The sequence below is a fragment of the Neltuma alba genome, unplaced genomic scaffold (genome assembly GCF_004799145.2).
Source record: "Neltuma alba isolate B1F8T4 unplaced genomic scaffold, ASM479914v2 tig00010603_pilon, whole genome shotgun sequence".
Lineage (NCBI taxonomy): Eukaryota > Viridiplantae > Streptophyta > Magnoliopsida > Fabales > Fabaceae > Neltuma > Neltuma alba.
The window spans coordinates 309,244-315,988 of record NW_021635465.1 but is presented as its reverse complement, the minus strand read 5'-3'; the positions used below and the strand labels follow the sequence as shown (position 1 = coordinate 315,988).

General features: G+C 37.3%; 1 long non-coding RNA gene across 1 annotated transcript; it reads right to left on the bottom strand.

Annotated features, from left to right (window-relative positions):
- Window positions 1-1,850: 1,850 nt before the first annotated feature.
- On the bottom strand, window positions 1,851-2,503 carry LOC114757502 (uncharacterized). The gene is made up of 3 exons (XR_003741570.1): window positions 2,419-2,503; window positions 2,153-2,325; window positions 1,851-2,040 (listed from the first exon to the last, which is right to left on the bottom strand). It is a non-coding gene; the product is annotated as an uncharacterized LOC114757502 (long non-coding RNA).
- Window positions 2,504-6,745: the final 4,242 nt, after the last annotated feature.

Sequence of the window (6,745 nt, the reverse complement as noted above, 5' to 3'; positions counted from 1 at the left end):
TTGTTGAGCCATTTTTGCCGGAACGCTTCCCACCGGTTATATAATAAGTCTTTAAAGCCCTATAAGCAAATGAAAGCACAAGTTAAATAATTTATATTGAAAACAAAATTATTGATCTACATTAAGGTACTTACGTGTTGAAAACGCCCCTCATCTCACTGCTTGGACGACGACCCAAGGGATCAAACCAGTAGATGACATTGTCAATGGGACAAGAAACACACAAACTCCAATGACAACTGCATCATAGAGTAAGACTTATACATTACTGGATATCACAATAATTCTTAACAAATTAAGTATGTATAAATAAATATAATTAAGCTACTTGCCCTTCAATAATTGGTGCCAAATAACAAGGTAATTTAGTGTCTCCAATCATATTGCCCACATATCTGATTCTCCTATCTAGTGGGTTGTACATCTTCTGGACACTTGCAAGGCATAAATATCCATACAAATTTCTCTTCTCCATTGATGACATGCATTTGTTATGGAAGAAGCTATCATTGAATTGAAATAAGATAATTATTAGTATGTGAAAGTAAGAAATGAGAAATTTAAGTTAGAAATGAACAAGTAAACTTACATGATTGCTAATTGAACCCATGCTATGTCCAACTCCTTCAAGGATAAGAAATCCCTGATGTCTTTGTTGTCAAGTCCAAAGAAATATGATTTTTCTTCACCCACAATCCCTACAGGCATCTTTATGTCAACCTTGTTAATTGTTTTATATTCCTCATATAATTGTGCCAAGCAGGGATATCTATTAACATCTTCCTGGTCCTAATGAAATATCAAATAAACATAATAAGTATTAGAAGTATTATGTTAAAAAAATGCACACAATATAGAACAACATTTTCTTACCATCACAGGTATTATCTCCTCATCAACAAGGTATCTAGGCCAAAGAATGAAAGTTCCAATTGCCTGACCTAACTTCACAACTTCAGCAGTCGGGAATGGCACATCCGCACCTGTCTCTCCCTCTCGAACAGTAGTAACTGTAACCCTCACTTGGTCCTCTTGAATATGTTGGTGATGGATAGTGCTCCCTTGATTGTAGAGGAGAGCGTCAGCAACAACACGCATCCTTGGGACCTCTAAACAAAGACAACAAGGTTGTCCAAAGTCCGGCGTGGGACTACTAGGATCATGCTCTCCCAATGCCCCCAGTGGATTACAACTGTCTTTAGTGCTAGGAAAGACGGGGGAATCCTAAATGAGAGAAATGCAGTTATTAAATTGAATAAAAAACGTTGGTAAAACTCAACATCAATTTAAGTGAAATTGATTACAAACCTGGGGTGTGCATTTTTGTTGAACTGTCCCAATTTGCATGCTAGAGACCATAGATTTCATCTCATCACGAAGCTCAGCCATAAGCTCTTTTCGAAGTGACTGGCGTAACTGGGCCTCAATCTTGACCTCTAGCTCAGATTGGAGCTCATCACGAACTTGGTCTCGAAGTTTAGCTATCATCTCATCAAGTGGGCTGACTTCGTAGAGAAGCTCGTGAAGTTTGTCCAAAATATTGGGTAAGACCAACTGTCCTCCCTTCTCCTCTAATGCGTCTGGGGTGATCAGGCTTCCCAATCGCTGTCGCTAAAATGTCCATCCTTCCACTCGGACTAAATGAACCTTCACTGCTTTGCTCTTCAAGTACCTCCTATAACATTTTAAGTATGATAAAAAATTAATGACAGTATAAATGAAAATTAATGATAAAATATAAGAAATATTACCATAAGTTAAAGTTATTTGAATTATACAACTTACAATTTTTTTAGCAATCTCAGCAACTGTTGGATTAATATATTGACCCTTCTTTATCCTTGCTTCCTTCCATTTTCTATGACGTGGAGGAGGAGGTGGGGTCTGAACAACGATACTAGGATCAGATTTTGCAGCTTCCTGCATCGCCTTAAAGTCATTCTGCATGATCCTCTCCTCAAGCATCTTGTAACCTCCACGGGATAAATAGTGCGGATATAAATTTTTAGCTTGCCTTTCTTTATTCATCGCACTTAATTCCTGTGGAAAAGAAAACAAAGTAAATTGAGTAAGTGAAGTAAATTAAATCAAAATTAAATTTTTTATAAGGCAATGTACCTGAAATTTAGGATCATGCCGTGATGCCACAAACCTCCTCCAATCATCTGGATCAAGGAAGGAGTATTTTTCGCACGGATCATCATCTTTCTTAGGCCCTCGCACATACTGGCTCGTGAGTGTGTGCTTAAAATCTTTCCAACGCTGACGAACTTGCTGCAACAAATACTTTTTCATTTGCTCAGTACGAGGGATGTCATACGTTTGCTGCAAAGAAAAATATATATGTTTAAGTTAAAGATCTTAGTTATAACTATATTTACAATAAAACAAATGAAATAAAATTAGAAAGTGACATACCAAAATATATTCCCAAATCCTATCCTTCGTCTCCTTAGAAATTGACTTCCAATTAGGCCATAGAATATTAACTTTGCTTCGGGCAATGGAGCCTATATAGCTAATGAATTTGTCCTTCTCTTCACCAATTGGATTCATATTGGCATCAAAATCCACATGCCTCTTCTGAATACGACCATGACGTACTGCTAACTTTGGTAGCCTTGTACTACCTCTAACCTTCCTTCCTTCCTGCTGATTGACATCATCGATGTCATAATCCTCCTCCATATCTCTCTCACAACCCTCCTCCATATTAGCATCAAAATCCTCCTCCATGTGCCTGTTGAAAAACCAAAATTAGATAAATAAGTAAATTATAGTGAATTGTATTAATATATAAATAATATCAAGTACATTGCTATGAAATAAATGAAAGAAAATAACACAAGGTACGTTGCAAAATTACATTACTTAATCTGACTTTATGCATTGTCCCATATCCCTTCACAATGATCATCTCTTGCAGCATATTCATCATTATCTACCAATTTACTTCACTTGGTCTAGGCGGATTTGAAGCAAAAGGTGGTGTCTCATCAAGATTCATGGTAGGATCACTGTCCTTCTGCTTTTTACTTTGAAGGACAATAGACAATTTTTTATTTGCTAGATCAGTAACATAAAATACTTGTTTTGCCTGGCTTGCTAAAATGAAGGACTCATCTGCATAACCAACCCTGCCAAGATCAACTAATGTAAATCCAAATTGTTGATCTATTTCAATACTATTGTTGTTGACCCATTTACATTTGAAGACAGGAATCTTGAAATTGGTGTAGTTTACGTCCCATATCTCTTCAATAACTCCATAATAAGCCATAGATGCCAATTTGGGGTTTTTATCTTTCGAACTCGAAAAATGCATCGCTTCAGCAACCACCATTACCCCACTATTCTGCACAGTACTTTTGTCATCTTGAGCTTTTGTGTAGAAGGAATATCCATTTATGTTGTATCCACTCCAAGTGATAACTTCAAAACAAGGACCCCAAGCTAACCATTTTATTGTATCAGATACATTGGCCTCTCTCAAAACTTTTTCACTGAACCATGTTATAAATGTTTTGTTATGCTCATTAGCTATCTGCATATCACTTTTCTTTGGATACTTTTCTTTTAAACTTTTTTTGTGATCATCTAAATACGACTGCACTTCTTCCATATTATTCAATATGTATAAGTGCGCTTGTAACACTTCTTCACGACCCATACTCTTTACCTTCAGCCCCCTGATTCCTTTACTTGTACCGTTTTCATGCCGAGATGGTGTCTTAGCGATAGATAGATATGTTTTGCAAAATTCCATAGCCTCTTCCGCTACATACCTTTCAACAATTGATGCTTCAGGTTGATAAGGATTTTTAGAATAATCCTTTAAGACTTTCATGTACCTCTCAAATGGATACATCCATCTTAGAAAAATAGGACCGCAAAGCCTTATCTCCCTCACTAAATGAATGATCAAATGCACCATGATATCAAAAAATGCTAGGGGAAAGTGCATTTCTAGTTGAGACAAGATAACATAACCCTCTTTTTCCAATTCGTCCAATTTCTCTATGTCAATGACTTTGCTACAAATAGCATTGAAGAAGATACATAATCTAGTTATAGTGCTCCTCACATCATCTCTCATTGTGCCTCGAATAGCTATGGGTAATAGTTGTTGCATCAGTACATGATAATCATGAGACTTCATTCCCACTAACTTCAAATCGTGCATTGAGACAAGCCTTTTCACATTAGAAGAATACCCCTGGGGCACCTTGATGTCATGCAAACACCGACACAAGCTTGTTTTTTCGACATTAGACAATGTGTGGGCCGCAGGTTCCATATAAGCCTGCTTACCACCCTCTCTCAATTGTGGATGTATGCGCTCTCGAATGCCCATTTCAGCCAGATCAAGTCTTGCATTAATTCCGTCTTTAGTTTTTCCAGGTATGTGCAGAAGAGTACCGATAAGACTATCACACACATTTTTTTCTACATGCATCACATCGATACTGTGTCTTACATCAAGACTGCGTCAATATGGAAGATCAAAGAAAATAGACCTCTTCTTCCATATGTTTTTCTCACTTGCAGCTTTTTGAGTCTTACCAAAAATGACATTGATTCTTTCAACTCACTGGTAAACTTCATCTCCAGTTAATGCCTTCGGAGCCATGCCATGCTCTGGTGAGCCATTAAAAACCTTTTTCAATCTCCGGTATGGGTGGAACCGATCAAGAAACCTCCTGTGACTGAGGTAAACTGTCTTCCTTCCGTGCTTAAGTTGGTGGAAGTATGTGTCTGCTTCACATATAGGACATGCTTTATGCCCCTTCACACTGTATCCTGATAGATTTCCATATGCAGGAAAGTCATTTATCATTGTAAAGATCATGGCACGCAACTTAAAGGACTCCTGCTTGTATGCATCAAACACATCCACACCTTCTTCCCACAACATCTTCAAATCTTCAATTAAAGGTGCCAAGTAGATATCGATATTGTTTCCTGGTTGTTTCGGTCCTGAAATCATCATAGAAAGCATCATGTACTTGCGCTTCATACATAACCAGGGAGGTAGGTTGTAAATCACCAACAGTACTGGCCATGCACTATGTGTGCTATTAAGAGTACCGTAAGGGTTGATTCCATTTGTACAAAGCCCAAGGCGAAGATTTCTTGGTTCAAGACCAAATTCCGGAAATATTTCATCTATTTTCTGCCATTGAGGAGAATCAGCAGGGTGTCGAAGATATCTTCCATCTGATATTCTCTCATCAAAATGCCATCTTAACTTCTTCGCTTCTGTTGCATTAGCAAATAAGCGCTTAAATCGTGGTATTATCGGAAGATACCATAACACCTTCAAAGGTTGCCCTTTACTTGTCTCATCACCATCATAGTTACCAGCACAGTCCATGTTCTTTTTCACCTTGTATCGTGAAGTTTTACATTTTGGGCACTCACGTAGACCAGCATACTCTTTTCTGTATAATACACAGTCATTAGGACAAGCATGTATCTTTTCATAGCCCATACCCATCCGAGACAAGATTTTCTTTGCCTCATACACACGATTTAGAAGAACGTTATCAATTAGAAGCATATCACTAATCAATTGAAGCAACTCTGTGAAACTTTTGTCAGTCCACCCATTATTTGCTTTTAAACTGAACAATTTCAATACAGCTGTCAATCGTGTATACTTAGAACACCCAGGGTACAAAGGCATCTCTGCATCACTCTTCAAGTTATCATTTGCATGTGATCGCACAAAGAACTCTACCCCTACATCACGAATCATATTGCTCATTCTATCATTTACATCATCCATAACTTCCTCTTCTTCGAGTATTGAACTTGTTCCTACTTCACCATGCCATATCCATCTTGTATATCGAAGATTTATACCATCACAAAGCAGGTGATCTCTAATATCATTAACACTTAGTCGTCTCTCATTTAAACACTTGACACAGGGACAAAAATACATTCCGTTATTGCTAGGAGCATTCTGTTTAGCAAATTCAATAAATCGTTCTACTCTGTTCTCATATTCATCATTTGTTCTCAAAGCATTCATCCAACTATGATCCATTCCGTTACTACCTAAGGAATTATAAACAATTTAATTCCATTCAGCACAGTCCCAATAAACATTAACCAAATTCAAAACTAATTATATCAATTGAATCCGATTCATTCCAATTACAACATAAATCATGCCAATTCCAAGCAAATGATTTCGAACTTCAAATCTATTACCCAATCAATATAAACAAATTTTAACTTATCTAAATGCAATTTTTTCATTAATCATTTAATGTATACCCAATCCTTAATCTAAATTCAATACATATAGCAAACTATCTAATGCAATCCCTCTTAGGCATTTTGACAAACACCTTGTATGCATTATTTTTCTAACAAGATTAACAAGGTTTGAAATCTTTAAAATTTCTACCCAAATCAATATATACAAATTTAAAACTATCTAAACACAATTCTTCAGTAAAAATTTAAACAGCAACCTTAGAAACCAATTCAAAACTCCTCAAGCTACTCAAACCCACGCACAACACACTAAACCCACAATGCAACGGTTGAATAAACTTACCTTCACTGTTCGGGCGTGCCTTCGAATCAACGGACTACAGTGTGTGTCAGCTTCACGGCTTCAACGGCGAGATAGCTGTGAGCTGGAGGTTCTTCGCAGTACACGCAGATCTTCACGGCTTCAATGGCGAGCTACTGTAACACGGCTACTGCAGAACGCACGACGCAATGGAGG